The 18,517-nt window shown below is 30.6% G+C and overlaps 1 protein-coding gene across 2 annotated transcripts in view; it reads left to right on the top strand.

Annotated features, from left to right (window-relative positions):
* The first annotated feature begins 6,127 nt into the window (after nucleotides 1-6,127).
* The window catches only part of Ptr (patched domain-containing protein), a 30,810-nt gene continuing 18,420 nt past the window's right edge, over nucleotides 6,128-18,517 (top strand). Inside the window, exon 1 of one of the 2 annotated variants that reach the window (XM_072903739.1) lies at nucleotides 6,128-6,505. The gene's annotated coding sequence lies outside the window, so the exon portion shown is untranslated. Of the gene's footprint in view, nucleotides 6,506-13,308; nucleotides 14,583-18,517 lie in introns of those variants that run through there. The other variant, XM_072903783.1, reaches the window with a different exon arrangement.

Genomic DNA, 18,517 nt, shown 5'->3' with positions numbered 1-18,517 from the left:
TAAAATAATTATAACCTCTCTCTCTCTTTTTTAATGTATATTAGAATAGAAAGATAAAATTAAGATCTCTAATACGTGAAACAACGTAATAATGTTCAAAAATAAATACAAAAAATTAAATAAATTAATCCATTAATAATTTTTAGGAGGACATTAAGAGTTTGACAGACAATTGTAGACACATTTAAAATTTATTCAGCTTACATACATAAAAGTAAATTTATTATAAAAAGGCTAATTGGCAGATTAAATTGATGTATGGAATTCCATTTTTTCTTTTTTCAATTTATCAGAAATTTTTGATCCTTTGTGTAATTCACATTTAATAGAATAATTTTTAATACAATATAACAAAGATTTACGAAAATATAATTATAAATATTATTATATTATAAATATTACTTGTAATTCAATTTGTAAAAATTCTTCTCTATTTATCAAGCCATTCCGTAACATTTTCTCTCTTTCTCTCTTTATCGCGCTTCTCTCTTTAGCAAGCATGTTGTGCGGAACAACTCCCATTTCTCTTAGTTTAAGTCCCTTAATGTCTAACGTCGACAACTGAGGGAACATCCGGTGATGTAATGTATACTACATGTGCATCACAAAGAAAAAAATTGAGACAAACCCGACCACTGTTTTTAGATATGTCGTCATTATCGTCATTATTATTGCACGTCGCATCTTATCGCACATTAATGCTCGAAATTTGAGCAGACTTTAAAATGATTTAATTGTATATTCGATCATAGATCAAGATTAAAGTTTTTCCTGTATAATGTCATTTTTAAAGCGTAATTTTCAAGGATATACTGATTGAGTACAAGCGTGAATGATAAATCCCTCTCGTTATCATTATTATCACCGCGTGTGCCTGATCTCATCTAGCCTTGCCAAGATCATTGCCATCGTCACGATCGTATCGAATGACATAGCGGTAATAATAATGAACACCTCCCCGAGTTATGAAATACAAGCAAGCAAGATATTTGAATTTGTAATACATCTGTCACGAATTAATCTTCTTCGACGTAGCGATGTGATGCTCGAGTGTTTCAATCTGGTTGGATTACATTATGATATGTGAGTAAGTTTTTATGTTAATTAATATAAACAATACCGTTGATGAATATTAATCATGGAATGAATCATAATTAACATTATACTTTTCTGTGTATGTGTGTGTGTGTGTGTGTATATATGTGTGACTGAAATTAAAATACTAAAATATAATATTGATTTATCTTGTTATATATATTTAAGTATACTAATGTTTTATTCATTCAGTTATATCCAAAACCAAAGTTGAACGAAAAATTTCCTCAAGAAAGGAGATCGTATATAAACGATTTTAAGAATTTATAAAGAAGAATCAACAACTCTCTCATGCATTTGATAGACACTTACTTCATTTCCACACTGGGATGAATAATTGAGAGATTGAAAAATATTTCACCTATCAAATTTCACTCATGAAAAAATTGTGCACATTTGACTTCTGATTCGAGATTTTTTAATTTTAATAACTTATTTTTGAAAAATATTGCGCAAGAAATATAACATACTAAAATCCAACAATTCAATTCTCCAAATGTTTTGAAATATAAAGATCTTACAAAGCTTAAAATTTATAAAATTTGTCTTTTTTGAGGGAAACTTTTTATTTAAACTTACTGTATTTACAAATCAAATATGTTCTTTTTTTAAATTATAATAGAACACATTTGTTTTTCTTTTAATAATAAAAAATTATATAAAAAACATGTCTAAACGTATATCTTTTTAAGAAAAACTTAAATTAGTTAACCAATTTTCAATTTAATACAAATTTTAACGAGATTACTTGCTCAAATATTCCATTTGATATTCTTGACTCGATTAAAATATATTAAATCTGAAGTCGCGACAATCTTAATTGTAATCGGACGTACACTTTTACCGAGGTTAGTGAAATTCAAGCAGAGAGACGAACGCGTCTAGAGAGACCACATAAATTAAATTATAACGTCAAATCATAATATATCAAATTGTTCCCAAGTATGTAGTCACAAAAGTATCAGCAGTTCACGCATTTCATGATATTTAAAACATAATTAATGCATTTATTTAAATTTAACTTATATTACACTAATATAATTTATTCTACTTGCGAACAAATTTTTTTTATATTTTATAATTTTAACCATCAATTAATTTAAAAAATGAAAGAATTAAATAAATGTTTTACTCGGTATATATTTAAATATATAATCACTTATAAAAATTACTATTTAATACCAGCAGCACAGGAAGGTCAAAAAATGTCTTAAAGGTATCTTAAAGATAATAGACATTTTTAAGTCGTCTGTTACTCATCTTTGAGGAACATGTGCTATCTGGAATCTTAGTACAAGTACTCACGCGTAAAACTTTTTTCAACAATAAAGTTAATTTATCTGTGAAATGTACACTCAAGAAAATGATCTTGCAACTTCAACAAAAACTTTCTTGGTGTAAAAAATTAACTGAAACAGATAAATTATTAGCAAATACTGTAATACTGCATATATTTTGCACTTCATTAATTTAAATGACAGAGACAAAATTTATATCTGTATTATTAGTGTAATTTGGACAGAAAGTTTTTCTGCGATGCCTGTCTTTAAGGCCTATTGTCAAGGACAATTATATTTGTGATTAATATATGGGATCTAAATTTTCTAGAGGTATTGCTAGAATATTGCTGCTATAAAATTTATTTTATACGTGACAAATAATATTCTAACAGATACAAAAAGTAACGATAAATTTTAATTGAGACATCTAGAAATCTATCTACATTAGCAAAATATTTTTTTAAGTGTATTCTTACAAGAAACATACGAAAGAAAGTTTCATATAATAATATGATACGTTGAATTTATTTTTTCCAAACCACACTTATATATATAAAATCTCAGGGTTTTCAACGTAAAACAGAGAAAATAGAAACAAATACCTGATATTTAAAGTAGTTTGGAATCCACATCTAATCTTCGATTTTTACGACACAGAAAAGGGAAAATCAGGACGTGATTTTCCAGAAACTTTGAGCGCAGGTAACTGGTTCGAAGATTTACTGTAGCATCCCTAAGACTATAATGATTGCAGGCACCTGCATGCATTGTCCTCAAACCAGGAATACTTGACCCTTCACGGCACATTTTGGTCCCAACATCTACCAACCACGATTTTATACGTTAAACCCTCTTTAAAATATTTTCTACAGTTGAAAAATATAAATGATCGCTGATTAGCCTATTCAAAGTAGAATATTCATGATCAAGAACATATTTTATAGTTTTTCTTTAATTTTAATCTATATAAATTATATAAATACTAAAATAAAATTACACAAATAGTGAAATAAAATTATATAAATACTGAATTGGATACAAGTTATATATCTCAATTATTATATTAAATAATAAAATTTACATTAATACATTAAATATGATATATTTAAAAAAATTATCGAAAAAGTTTTATTCTATTTATTTCAAATCAATATCAAGTCAAATTAACTCAAAGTATAATAATTACAATTAGCTCTCGATTATCAAACATAATTTTATAAAATAATGTGTTTATTATCCACTTTTATATATTAGATATTTAATAAGTTCTGCAATATGTAATAAAAAAGAAATTTTCAGCGATAAATTGATTATGTAAAAAATAATAAATAAGATACGTTGTATAATTTGTTAAATAAATAGCATGAAACTTTAATGCTTAATAATATTTTAAGAAACTTTCTCAGGAAATAGAAAATCCGCATATATCGTCGTTATTACAGAGAATCGCTCGAGTCGATCGAATGCGAGAACGTGACGTAAAAGGAAACGCAGGTCGCCGAGTGCAGTAAACGCGCTGCGATGGTTGGTTCTTCGAGAGTTTTATCATTCTTGTCGCGATTTGCAGAGGTTGGAAGGTCAGTTGAAGTATCTTGACGTCTCTCTTCCAAAGATAGTGTATTTGCTACTGTCAACTTTCCTTTGTCCTCTTAATGCACGATTCGTTATCATTGTCGATAGTGATAATAGTTTCTGATTTTCGACCCAAAAACTGCGTATTATACAAAGTCTTGGACGTTTTAAACGTTTCATCAATGATATTATTGGTAAAAAATAAATTAACAATAAAAAATGTTAGTTATAAAACCCTACGCTTTAAAGAATTATCAATTATTGATTACAGAATATTAACAAAATATGTAATATATGCTTCAAAATATATATAAATAGAATTTTAAATATAATACAATAACACTTTTTACACTTAATTTTGAATTAAGTGCTCAACAATAATTTACTTATGGATAATATTATATCAAGATATAATTTAATTAGAAATTAAGTAATAAATAAATTAATTAGAAATAATAAAAATAATTAAAAATAAAAAAGCGCATGTTAGCCTAATCTCTTTTTCAGATTAATAAAAACCTCATATTATAATCAAATCTATTGAATGCTGTATCTTTATTAATTGATATAAGAATGCATCTTATTTTTTAAGGAGAAAAAATATGTAAATATTTATTATACATTTATAAATAACTATTCACAAATATATGAATATATTATTAATTATTCATCAAAAATTTAAGTACGAAAATAAAGAAAAAGATATTTGTTTTTTTATAACTGCTGAATTGATGGCCTTTCTTTGGTACATTTATCATAGTCATATCTTTGACAGATTAAAAATTGCTTCCAGAAAACTCGTTCTTTTGAACGAAATTCAAATGCAAAAATCTCGGCACGATTCTATGGCCGGATATTATTCTCCAAGATATGAAGCAATGGGAACGCATTCCTTGTACGTTAGCAGCGCGTGCAACGCGACCGGCATAACAAAGACCAAATTCGATTATGATCTATTACGTAAATCAACGAATTAATCGACGAATGAAGCGGGATTTAATAGCGTTGCCTTTATGACATTTTTCCAAACAAAACAACGAACATTTATTTTGCGGATGCTCATGTAATCGGCCAGCAAGGAAGTGTCAAACTAGATAAGCGCGCGGCCACATTCATTACTTCCGTCTACCACAGATGCGCCACGCTCCATGCATTTGAGTTGCATCGCCCGAGAGAAGATCAGCTCATCTCTCCGAGATTATACAGGATGGCTTATACAAACCATCATCCGTCGCTCTCATATTTTTAAACGCGAACAGATAAATGTTCTCCATTATTATTTAATCGTTTCCGTTTTCAAAGATCTCAGATTGATATTAAAGCTATACAATTAAATTACTAGTATTTAAATGTCCATAGAAATTAAAATATTACTATTAAATTAAATAATAAATATTTTAATAGAAAAATTAAATATTGAAGAAAAAGATTATTATCATATTTCTAAAAATTCTGATAAAATTTTGATTGTCCAAAACTGGAACATTGTTGATAGATTTATAAAGATATTAATCTCAAATTGATATTAAAGCTAAATAATTAAATTACTGGTATTTAAATGTCCATAAAAAATAAAATATTACTATTAAATTAAATAATAAATATTTTAATAGAAAAATTAAATATCGAAGAAAAAGATTATTATCATATTTCTAAAAATTCCAAAATTCTAATAAAATTTTGATTTTTCAAAACTGGAACATTGTTGATAGATTTATAAAGATATCAATCTCAAATTGATATTAAAGCTAAATAATTAAATTACTGGTATTTAAATGTCCATAGAAATTAAAATATTACTATTAAATTAAATAATAAATATTTCAATAGAAAAATTAAATATTGAAGAAAAAGATTATTATCATATTTCTAAAAATTCTGATAAAATTTTGATTGTCCAAAACTGGAACATTGTTGATAGATTTATAAAGATATTAATCTAAGATCGAGAAGCATAAACAAAAGTTTTCAAAGATTCGTAAAAGCTTTCACAATTTTTTTATGACTTCTTTCAATAGAAGAGAGATTCCTTCGAGATTTATAAAAGATTCATGGAGAGTGACGGTCCATCGAAAGAATTTTCCCGAATTCGAGTCAGCAGGATTCGCGATTATTTCTCTCGTGGGTGCTGATTAATCTCTCGCGCGCGTACGCTTCGTGGTGAGTGGAGGAGCGGACTAACGGACGATCGGAGCGAGTTGCGAGCAGGTCTCGAGCGGAATCTCGAGCGGCGCGTCGAGCAGTTCGAATCCCGCTTCCCGCGAAGACGTTCGATTCCATGCGCGCTCCTTCACGCTCGAATTTCAATCGCCGATCATGACACGCGGACGGACGAAGACGTGCAGGTGAAACGTGCCGCGCTTCCCGCCTGACTGTCCAACAAGAGAAGACAAGGAATAAAGTGCACGCGATTAAAGTGCCACCGAGTGAAAAATTATAAAGAAATCGATATTATTGGCCTGGAGTTTTGCCCAAGAATTTAATTCGTGGTGATATAGTTTTGTGTGGAGATTTTGTGAAAGGTTGAAAGCGCTGTTTCTGCTCAATCAAGAAGCAAGGTAATTCGTTATCCTTCATGATTAACATTTTAATAAATAAAATTTTATAATTTAAAATTAATAAATTTAATAAGAAATTTAAAATTAGTGTTTTAAATTTATTAATAATTGCCAATAGGGATAAATCTTGGCTGATTTTTATATATAAAAAATAATATAGGATTATTTTTCATTAGAATCCTTTATTTATTAAAATTTTGTATCCAAATTAGAGAAATCGTAAGATATCTTTGGGAAAATTATTGTATATATTTTGACAGGTTCATATATTTTTTCATTGTTGAATTTTTTTCGTGTTGAAATAAAATAAATAAAAAATAATTGAAAAAGACAAAAATAAATTAATCGAAATATTTACACAATTAAGTCTAAATTAAATATCGATTCAAATGTATAATTACATAACATCCTTCTTTTTAATTAAACACTTTTTTCATTATTTATATTGAAATTTAAAATAAGTATATACTCTTTTGAAGAGAGAAAGCATAGAATGGAAATAAGTGTAGAAAGTGTAGACAAGGAAAACGGACTTATTATAAGGTAATTAAAAAACCTGAATTAATTACAATTTGTATTGTTCCTTGTTTTAAATGACTTTTAAATCAACTATAACCGTCTATTAAGCTTGTCCGTAACATTTATTACATATTACGCAAATGATACAATATAGAAAGCTAGATAAAGTTATTAGATTTATCACGTATTGTAATTAAATTAAAACGTATATTTAAATCAATAATAATTAATTTTTTACTTTAAAATTTGCAAAAAAGGGCCAACGTAATTGCAAAGGAAAAAATCCAGGCTAAAAAAAAGAAGACAGGGAAAAGGAAAACCGTAGAATGCAGTTTAGGGCTAATAAAGCATATTGCATTTTCTCATTAACAATTCTATTTATGGAAGAGCGCTTTTCCTATAAACAGGAAACGTTTTTATTATTACGATTATATGTTATGCCCACGCAGTTTGGTGCAAGCCTTAGTCATCATTTACGGACATTTGTGCTATAACGCCCTGTTGCCGACTCACTTTCGTGTTAACTCATTGCTTCACAACTACTTATTATCTTATTAGAGGCCATTGTACCGTTTCTCTAAATAATAAAGTAATGATGACTATGGGTACGATGGGAGAATTTGTCACTTTGAGGCTTAAGGACAAATTTTGTGAAAACGACGATATTTGCCAAACAGGATACGCCAAATTAAAGTCTCGTCGAGTCAAGGATATGTAAAATATGTAAGAAAGATTATTTCCAGCAAAATAAAATCTCTGTGCAAAAAAAAAAGACTACTAATATATTTAAAAATCTGGTCCAGAAAAAGCTGCTCAAATGTTCTATTATCGTCTGATAAAAATACTTTGTTGTGTAAATAACGTAATATTTCAGGAAAATTTGAAAAGTTGTAAAACCACGTTTCTTCCCCCCCCCCCCCTCTTTCTCTCACTCTCTCTCTTTCTCTCTCTCTCTCTCTCTCTCTCTCTCTCTCTCTCTCTCTCTCTCTCTCTCTCTCTCTCTCTCTCTCTCTCTGTCACTGTCTCTTCATCTGCGATAATTTTATCACAATATAATATTCCATTAACAATGGGGTTAATATATAATTTTATCACATTATAATATTCCATTAACAATAAGGTTAATATATAATTACGACTCTTATCACATTACTGATTACCTATCAATTGTCAATTGTAATCAACAAACATATTTACTTGAACGCAAAATGCAACAATGGAGACATCTTGTTTGTCACTTGAATGTACATTGAATAACGTCTACGTCACAAATTGACTCTTTTTACTCTGGTCACAGTGCACATTTTACAATGATAGAGCAAAGGTATGGTGCTGGTAGCAAAATGTATCTCCACAACAACAACAGGTCAATCAACTGCGCTGTTGATGTGTTCCTTGAACGTCCCCGTCCCCGTAACAAATTGTTGACCTCGGAGGGTCGGTGGGGAATTGCATATTACTGACGCATCGGCAAATCTGTAGCGAGGGGACGCTGCTGATATTCGCCTCCATCGATCATTTTCGTCGCATCGAGAAAATCGCTGAATAAAAATATAGAATATTGCTGCAAAAATGTTTGGTTTTAACTCGGTCAAAAGTTAGCTTTAAATTATCGTTGAGACAAAGTCGAGATTTTGGTTAAAAAAATAAAAATTTCATCGACAAACTATATCGAAATATCGCCTATTTTTTTTTCTGTTGATATTCTGTCGCAAAATATCTTGAAATAATTATTGAAGAATTGAAAAAAAAAATTTTCATTATAGTACATACGAATAATGTAATAATTAATCTTCGAAGAAAGGTTTTTCAAACAGTTAGTTTTTTTTTTTTCAGAGATATAAAAATAGTATTATGTCACATATGAAAATACAATGAAACTAATATAAGAGATGCAAACACTTATCGCAGACCCCAATCTCCAAGAAATTATTACCTATAAAATGTCTATAATAATAAATCAAGACGTCAGTCAGCAATTTCAACGCCCTGCTGCATCGTGTGATATACTAAAGACGCAGTTGCATCTTTCAATATATTACTAGTTGTCCCGAGAATTTTTTTACGCTATGATTTATTCACTTTGCGCGCTCACAACAGTCACCCTTTCGCAATATCATTCAAACCAAGATAACTTACTATTATTATTAAGAATTGCGGCATGTATACATACATATCAATCATTGCGATAATTCTATACTTAGCCAACGGTATTTACGCGCAAATTGTACGTACGTACGTGATTTTATGCACATACGAAGCGCGAGGCTCTTATATTTCTCCGAGGGAGAAGAGAGGAGGGGCGGGTGGGGGAGGAACCGGAATCAACCGGATAATATTTGTATGAAGAGAGACCGGTCGAATGGACCGCGAAACACTTATGCAATCTATTTAAATTAGAGAAAAGTAACTGTGTGTGCGCGCAGAGTCGCGCGCAGAAAGAGAGAGGTCCCTCGTCCGGTTGTCCATTCCTCCGGGCCCATCGCGCGCCGACGTCGCCGCGGCCGGGGCCGGGGCCGGGGCCGATTCTCCGTAACCGATAAATTAAACACTCGGATATCTCTTCCGGTTTGAAAGCACGCGAGCGCGCCGCACCGGCCGCGGCCCCGGTAGCCGTCGTTTCATCGGAAGGAATCGACCGAACGATCTAAGAGAGACTCTGCCTCACCGTTGTGGTCGTGCTTTTGTATCCGCGACGAATAAAAATGTCTCATTGTTCTGTTTGATAATAAATGATTCAAATCGATGAGTCAAATCGTAAACACGCTTGCTAAATGATTTCATATCGCATTCCCCTCCGCGAAGTTTTAAATTTCACCAATTTTTTGCCTGACATTACGAAAACACGTGTCTAATTTTGTACCTTGTACCTACGAAAGTATACAATAATTTATTAATTAATAATTGCGCAATACTATTTGCAATACGTGTGTTTTCAGTTAATATAAATAATGTTTACCTCTGTTTTTCATTAACGTTTTCTAATATTTTTTAAATGCAGACACTTAAATAACTATGCGAGCTATAGAATAAAATAAAAATAAATTAAATTGTTTATACATCTACAAGGTTCAAAATCTAATTTTAGATAGATTGAAATAGAGAAGTATTTAAATTAGATATTCTTAATTCAATAAATGCAGATATTCATTTTAGGCTTATAATATTCATTAGGCTAAAATATTAATTTCAAATTTATTTGATTTCACGCAGTTGATCACACTCTGCTCATTATAAATTTATGTCGTATAATAAAATTCATTTCTGCTGCAAAAATAAAACGAAAATAAGACGAAATTTACGCTCGTTCGTAGAGCAACCAAAGTATACATTTTTTCTGGCGAGATGTACGTGGCTCTTAAAGAATTTCTGTTTATATCAACACGTTGATTAAAGCTGTATAGTCGCGAAGCGCAGTAAAACATTATTCTCCGATAAATATGATCTATAATTAAATCATCAATGTGAATAACAAAAACGATCGACGGAAATTTGTATGTGTGACTCTTTATAAAGTTCACTTATAAACATTAATATTTATTAAACTAAAATGACCAGATGTTTAGTGCCTCGATGCGGAGCGTGTTCAAGAAAGCAAAAAAACAAAAAAAAAGCTTTAATAAAACACATGTTTATATTTTTATACATTTATTAACATATTTCAGAAGAGAGAGAGAGAGAGAAATAACAATAGTAAAAATATGTTAAAAAGTTGAAAAAGTTAAATCTCTCTCTCTCTCTTTCTCTCCGAGACAATTCGGTCCAACCCAGGACATTTTCCGGGACAATTTTAATGCGGGACAAAGAGCTCAAATCCGGGACAGTCTGGCCACTACAGTCGGACCTCTTATCCTACGACATTTTCGGTCCGGAATCTTCCCCTTAAACCTCTGATCGTACGACAAAAATTTGAGAGTAGGGGTATAATTCCCCTTTCGCGATCGTAGCATGTGAGGATTTTTTGTCGTAGGATAAGAGGTTTCGTAGCATAAGAGGGTCGTAGGATAAGAGGTCTGACTGTATATTAAACTTACATTCGAGCATAAAATTTAAACTTCAAACTTGACATGTAGTTAACAGTATTAAAATGCAGGGCACTTTTCCCTATTTTCTCAATCTTAATACGTTTGCTTAATTTAAAATCGCGCATTATATTTGGCACATACGTACATTTTGCATTTTTAGCCAAATAATGCTCGCCAAAATCATGTCAAAGGGATACAAAACTGCGCAATGATTTTCACACATATGCATGCAACGCGCTTATAAATATGCACGACGCACGCGAGCTATAAAAGCTCGATTTACGTACGTCATTTTAAGAAACGTAACCCAACCTTGTCCCGTTTCCCTTTCCGTAGCGATTGCTCACAGACGAGTTACGTGGTTTTGCAATAGTTCACGGCTTTGGAAAAAAAAAAAAAAAAAACAAGAACCCACATACATATAACGCTCTATCACGATCGACTCTTTTGCAGTCGGAGAAAAACTACAAACTGAAAGTCCAAACGTCTACGCATATTACGTGGATGTCTGAAAATCGGTATCATGTCCACTTGTAACTTTGTACAAGTTTCAAAATAATTGTAAAAAAGCTGTATCTCTTGACATCTAAGTTGCAGTCTGGACAATATTTTAAATTCTTAGATATGGCGATTGTATTTTTATCAAGCGCAAAGTTTATAATTATTTATAATTTATGATGATTATAGTCAGTCGTTATTGATGTTCTTTAATCAATTTTTTATCGATTTGAAATTAACCTTTCTTAAAACGAAAATATCAAGAGAGTGAAAAATATTTATTATAACTTTTCAATCTTGGATATTGCAGATACATACATATTTAGAATTTAATATTTAATGAAGCTTGAAAAAATTCTTCCAATGTAGACAAAAGAAATTTATCTGCTAAAAGAAGACGTAAAAAGTTTTATCTTTTTTACAAGAAAACTTGTTTTTTCTTCTTTATCAATTATTGAGGCTTATATATATATAGTACCGGCCAAAAATATATCACCTTTAGAATTTTTGAGCATAAATCCCATTTAATTTACTTACTTACAAAATTAATTTTTTATATTATTAAAATTAAGTTTTTATATTATTTTATAAAAAATATTTTATTTAGCAAGTTGTATTTACTATCAAAACATATATTATAATATTATAAATATGCATGTGCACTTTGAATAAAATTATACTCAAAAATACTAAAGGTGATATATTTTTGGCCGGTACTGTATATATATATATATATATATATATATATATACAATAAAACAAAACATCACAAAAAAACACGCTTAATCAAAGATTTAATCCTTTTGTCGCGGTATTCTTCAAGTATTTGTGAATATAAGATAAGAGGAAATAAAAGGAAAATATATCTGTCTTTTCTTTTTTTTTTTGTGAAAATTTTTTAGCTAGACGATATTTAACTTGTCGGTGTGTTCAACCTTTCTTAAAACGAAAATATCAAGAGAGTGAAAAATATTTATTATAACTTTTCAATCTTGGATATTGCAGATACATATGTATATATTTACAATTTAATATTTAATGAAGTTTAAAAAAATTCTTCCAATGTAGACAAAAGAAATTTATCTGCTAAAAGAAGACGTAAAAAGTTTTATCTAAGGATTATATATATATATACAATCCTTAGATAAAACTTTTTACGTCTTCTTTTAGCAGATAAATTTCTTTTGTCTACATTGGAAGAATTTTTTCAAGCTTCATTAAATATTAAATTGTAAATATATATGTATCTGCAATATCCAAGATTGAAAAGTTATAATAAATATTTTTTACTCTCTTGATATTTTTGTTTTAAGAAAAGTTGAACACACCGACAAGTTAAATATCGTCTAGTTAAAAAATTTTCACAAAAAAAAAAAGAAGAGACAGTTATATTTTCCTTTTATTTCCTCTTATCTTATATTCACAAATACTTGAAGAATACCGTGACAAAAGGATTAAATCTTTGATTAAGCGTGTTTTTTTGTGATGTTTTGTTTCAAAAAACCGCTTTATACCTGTTACCTGGCATGACGGATCTGTAGACGTGGTGCGTTCAAATCAGTTCTCAGTAAATAATAATAAAGAAAATAAAGTTTTCTTATAGAAAAGATAAAATTTTTTTGAAGTTATGTCTTCTTATAGCAGTTTCTTTTGTCTACCTTGGAAAAAGAATCTTTATTAAGCTTCATTAATAATTACATTGTAAAATCATTATTCCTTTAAAGAACTTTCGCATAAATACATAAAAATGATTTACAAACATAGCTTCTCATTTTTTTATTAGTCATTATCAAAATGAACATATCGCTTTAATATTCAATATCTTGCTTGAAGAGAGCATTGATTCCAAGGAACTTGATTGAAATTAAAATCGTAAAAACACTGTGCAACCTTGATCAATGACTTTTATAGGAACTTTACAATGATTGATTTTGAATGTTCTTTACGTCATTTAAAATTAAAATTAACTCAACCTAAGAGATGCTTGTGTCTGTAATAAACTGTCGACCAATGTCGACGCAAGATAGCACACGACGTAAGAACAAAAAAAAAGTTACATTATTGTCGCTCTGCCGTTGCGGTGTCGCGACTGCCACTGGCTTACCTTCGAAGGAAGGAGTACATTGATCGCGTGAACGAGTTAACGCGACTTTGCTTGCTCCGAAGTGTGTCTCGCGAATATATTATCTTCGTTTTATTAACCAATTTTATTAACCACCAAAAAGTTACATCTCGGTCAAACACGCCATGGCTGCACGCCGTGCAATTTTCCTCGAATGACAGATCGGCGTGTGTCACTCTCACTTTCGTTTTGCGTAAGACGTAGCCGGAATATCGATGGAAATGAAGTCGTTTGCCACGCCAAAGAAATATTGGAGAGTTTGCTCCGACTATACCGGAAAGGAAAATTGCTTTATGCGTAATCTTTTCGTAAAATACATGTATCAATCGCCGCGATCAAAAGCGTATGATTTGAAAGGATTTCAGATTCATAAAATTCTCCTCGTACATATATGCAATTAACATTTTCGAAGCTTTAAAACATATTTATCATTAGAATTTACAATTTTTAAATAACCCCAAAAATATTATATTATCGTGAAAATCTCCAAAAAGTTTCGAAAGTTTTAGACTCGCTCGGTGCAAAAAAAAATTCGATTGTTGAAAATGTAATATCTATCGAAAAACTTCGATTTAATTTCTATGGAGTTACCGAACCGTAGAAAGTCGTAAAAATTGTTTACGAAACAATCTACGGTAACAATGAAATCCATCATTGCACAAAAGAAATAAAACCCTTTATTGCGCTTTCTCTGGCTCGTTCGTGGAGGAAAAGTGCATTCGTAAAAGAGAGAGAGAGAAAGAAACGTAATGTGAGGGTTAAGGACGTTTAGAAAGGGTCGCATATCGAACTCGCGGCGAATAAACTAGCAAGAAGAACGAAAGTGCCACGCTTGTAAATAACGAAATGGAAAATTCTCTCCTTAGTCACGGCATACTTTCACATCGACACGCTGCACTTGCTTATCGTTAAGGTAAGGAATCGTGCGCTTATATATATGTCCGTTCTTGGGCACGTGCGCGCGCATTTACGCACCTGCGTAACGTGTGTGCCGCATACGTGAAAGGTATTTAATGAAAGGACAAGGGAGATCGAGGTTGCTAATCGCAATCATGATTGCGACAAACGAGAATGTTGTTGACATATAATAGCAACGTTTATCGTTAGTAATTAGTATATCGTTCAACGATCAATTTTAATATTAACGGGACATATACATATAATGAAAGTAGTAATAATATATTCACATACATACATATATATACACACATATATATATATTAATAGAGAGAAAAGAGAGAGTAATGTAAAGAGTTTTATGTAAGCTTTATATATATAAATTAAAAAATATATATTTTTTTAAATTTATATATATATATAGCATATGTACTTATTAAATATATATATATATATATATATATATATATATATATATATATAAAATAAAATATTTTATATATATGTATTATTATGTTTGTATATATATATATATATATTATGTATATATAAAGCAAAAAAAAGAGGATCAAGGCAAGTTCTTCACATATTCATGTCAATGATTCGCGCGAGACTGGACTTAACGATAACTGACGAATATTTTATACTACTATGTATATATCTCACGTAAAATAATATATTGAGATCGAGTGCAAAAATTGCGACACGATAATCAATGACGTGTATTGAATAATTATAAGACTCGCAGTTAACTACGTTGTTAATTGCACCACGTTTGCGTAAACTCCAAGATATTGCTTTCGAATACGAATGATACGATCGGTTGTTTCTTGCTAATAATTAATAAAACGGATATAAATGACAAAAACTAAAATAATTGCAATAAGTAATGATAAATAATAATGTAAAGATAAGATTAATTTATAAAAAAAAAGATCATGACTATGCACGTGTCTTCTTGCAGGTCCTTTTTATCACATTTTAATTGACATTTAATTTCTCTCTTCCTATATTATTATTAAATATAACAAAATAATAAAATTTAATAATAATATAATATAAATCACAGTAAATAAGTATAGATATATAATAAATTGTATTCTCTCTGAAATTAAAAACTCGCCCACTCAGATTGCTTTCATGCATTTGAGCATATTCTACTAACTCTCTTAGTCTCCAGGAAGTAATCACTCTTATGCTTGAATATACTTTCCCTCTGCCGCGAGTTTTTATCTATATAATTTCGTTTCCATTGAATTCATCGAATAATATTATAGTAATATTTAAAGGAAGCATAAAGGAAACGATTTTTTTATTTATCGTGCAAAGATGATTACGAAATTCAGGAACGAGAGTTGTCATTGTCATTTTCAACTAATAGAATAGTACAAAATAACATATATAATAATAAATAATATGATTTATATTTTTGCGTTACTCTCCCATTTATATTCATAATTTTATTCGATAATTTTCTCTCGACTATCAGCGCATTCAACGTCATTGCGGGAAGTTATAAACATCAATGTCTGCTACTCGGTTTATCTGTCGACAGAAGCTATTACGTGTGAATTTCACGAATCGCGAGACCGCGCTAGGACGTTTGCTTGTGTGGTGAAATTGACAATTAAAATTCTGCGAGCGAGTCGTTAAGACGTGTGTCTTGCATTTTTTCAACTGCCGTTTGGAACTTCATCAGTATCATTAACCATCATCATTTTTAACGAGTCGACGGTTTATTACTTTTATCGTACAGACAGAAGAAAGAGAGAGAGAGGAAGATACAGAAAGAGAACTGTTCTATATACAAAAGATATATTACACATAAATTTTAACTCCCATTCGACGTTGTGATGATATCATGATCTTCATAAAGATTTCTTTTCAATCGCAGATGTTCGAGATGCCTTGATAGTAGGCCACGCAGATTTCTGATACCGCCTCTATTTTATATTTTGTATTTTCTCTTTTTCACACGATAAATCTTTATACATTTTTGTCATTGTGTTATCTTACAAATCCTTAACAATCGACGTATATTATATCTTAAGTTTATTACGAAACTTATTTTTGTGTGAGATTTTAAATATCTAACAAAAGTGTAAATTTCAACTTTCTATTTAGATTATTCAGACCGTTTTCTTATTTTTTTTGTTTACATATTTTTAGCATCTTGAGATCCGCAAGTTTTTGTCGCTGCAATTTTTCAAATAAAATTATTCAGTATAATATATTATCGCTAGAGCAAAAGTAGTTTTCCTCGCTCATGTATAATTATTGGCATAGCATTAAGAAGATAGCGGCGAATGTCCTAGTGACCTAAGTAACGATAACAATCTGTCACTACAGCATGTACTTTGATCTTCTGCTCCATAGCACTCTTCATTTTTCAAGAATATAAATAAGATAATGCCAATGACAACGTAGATAAGACTTTCAGTTATAGCAAATCAGAATATAATTAAGATCAATGTGTAAGACTAATAGACAAGATCAAGTTGACAGTTACGAAAGAGTCATGTAACACAGTAGCTTGCTTAATATTCATTCAATAAATTAATATTATTATTATTATGTAAGGTCTCTCTCTGTTATTTTGTTATTACGGTTTAGCGTTTATCAATCAAACTAATATATTATAATTTCATACATATAAGTTTACGAAAAGAGGAAAAGATACTTTCAAATTGTTATCCAACCATTCAAATCCTCCAACGAGAGAAATAAAAGGCTCGCAATTATATACCCATATATCTTACATATCGCTTTCAATCTTTTTACTTTTGCTTATCTAACAACTGGAACAACCCAGTGAAAACTACTCTAATTAAGTCCACTAAGAACAATGACCTATCAGTATGAATACGTCTGATCATTGGTTATCAAAGCTATTTATTCAGATCAGGCCAAAGTTACTTCTAAATGCTCCCTGAAATAATAGCTTCTCTCTTCAATGAGAAAGATAAGTGTACGAATAATGCACAAAACTTTCTTTTGTCCTCGCGACTTGCGAAAATTCTCTCGTCGAACATTCCGACACGCGCATACACACACGTAGAAATCCAAGACCCCGATGAGATTTGCAACGTCAATGCAACCGGTGATTCTAAAATGGCGTGGCAAAAGCGTCGATTATTATTATGCGATTGTTATTCAATCGTGTCTAAACGAGCAGAAACGACAAGTGCGTGGCGAGTCGGGATTACCCAATAAGTAGCTCCAACGTCACTTTCTCCGAGAGGCACTACGCGCATGCCGAGGGGTACTGGCCTCTGAACTTCGCGATACCGTGTCTCCTGTTAATGATAAGTACGGAAAATCCGTAGCCTCGGGATCGCAAGCAATTTTAGAAAGTCGCTCGCCACCACCGTCCTCTGCATGAATCTACGTTTGCAGCTAATGCCGTTTCGTGTCGCGAGACTCGCTATAACCGGTAATGAGCTTTATGGAACTTTTTATTTCGCCACAAATACGCGGGTATATGTTTTGTGGAAATTTATAGACAAGTTAGCGATACTGGTGCGCAACCGTTCTGCGAAATTATGGAACCTTGTTGCGCGATTTCGGAATTTTTTTTAAATTACCGACTTTATACTTGAATAACGTGTAGACGAATTTCAAAAAGAAATGTGTACTTTAAACAACACGATACATATTTCACGGATCCTGATTCGATACGTCTACAGGGTAAAAAATTTGGTGTTAAATTTAACACATTTCTCGTGTCCCAATTTATCCACTCTAATTTTAATGTTAATTTAACAGAAGGCAAATATGTAAATAATATATAAATAACACAAATAATTAGTGCGAGAATTACTTGTTAATTGTGTTGTTTTAACTTCTTAGAAACGGTGAATATTAACTCAATGCAGAAAAGTTAAAATAACATAACGACAGTATGTTATATTAACATAAGAGTATGTTAAAAATTTAACACAAAAATTTCTA

The sequence above is a fragment of the Anoplolepis gracilipes genome, chromosome 1 (genome assembly GCF_047496725.1).
Source record: "Anoplolepis gracilipes chromosome 1, ASM4749672v1, whole genome shotgun sequence".
Lineage (NCBI taxonomy): Eukaryota > Metazoa > Arthropoda > Insecta > Hymenoptera > Formicidae > Anoplolepis > Anoplolepis gracilipes.
Note: the sequence above shows the minus strand (reverse complement) of the source record. Positions and strands in the feature narration are given on the sequence as shown.